The sequence below is a fragment of the Etheostoma spectabile genome, chromosome 9, assembly GCF_008692095.1.
Source record: "Etheostoma spectabile isolate EspeVRDwgs_2016 chromosome 9, UIUC_Espe_1.0, whole genome shotgun sequence".
NCBI lineage: Eukaryota > Metazoa > Chordata > Actinopteri > Perciformes > Percidae > Etheostoma > Etheostoma spectabile.
In genome coordinates, this window is record NC_045741.1 from 4,502,446 (window position 1) to 4,502,667 (window position 222).

At 32.4% G+C, this 222-nt stretch overlaps 1 protein-coding gene across 2 annotated transcripts in view; it reads left to right on the forward strand.

Annotated features, from left to right (window-relative positions):
* zfyve21 (zinc finger, FYVE domain containing 21) overlaps positions 1-222 on the forward strand; it is a 20,334-nt gene that overhangs the window by 4,484 nt on the left and 15,628 nt on the right. The gene's annotated exons all lie outside the window — the stretch shown is intronic.

Here is a 222-nt window from a genome sequence, read left to right on the forward strand (position 1 = left end):
CTAAACTATTTTAATTACATATTCAATTTAATTTAATTTAACATCACTTACACTGCAATATTGTTTTTCTGTACCATTGCAACCTTCACTTTACGAAACCTTTTATTAGACGTCGCTTTCATTCAGCCATAGCTTCTGCTCACTGTCTGCTGTTTGCTTGTTTTAGTGTTTACTTGTGTACTTGTTTGTTTTTGCTCTTATTGTAGAAAATGCTGCTGCTGT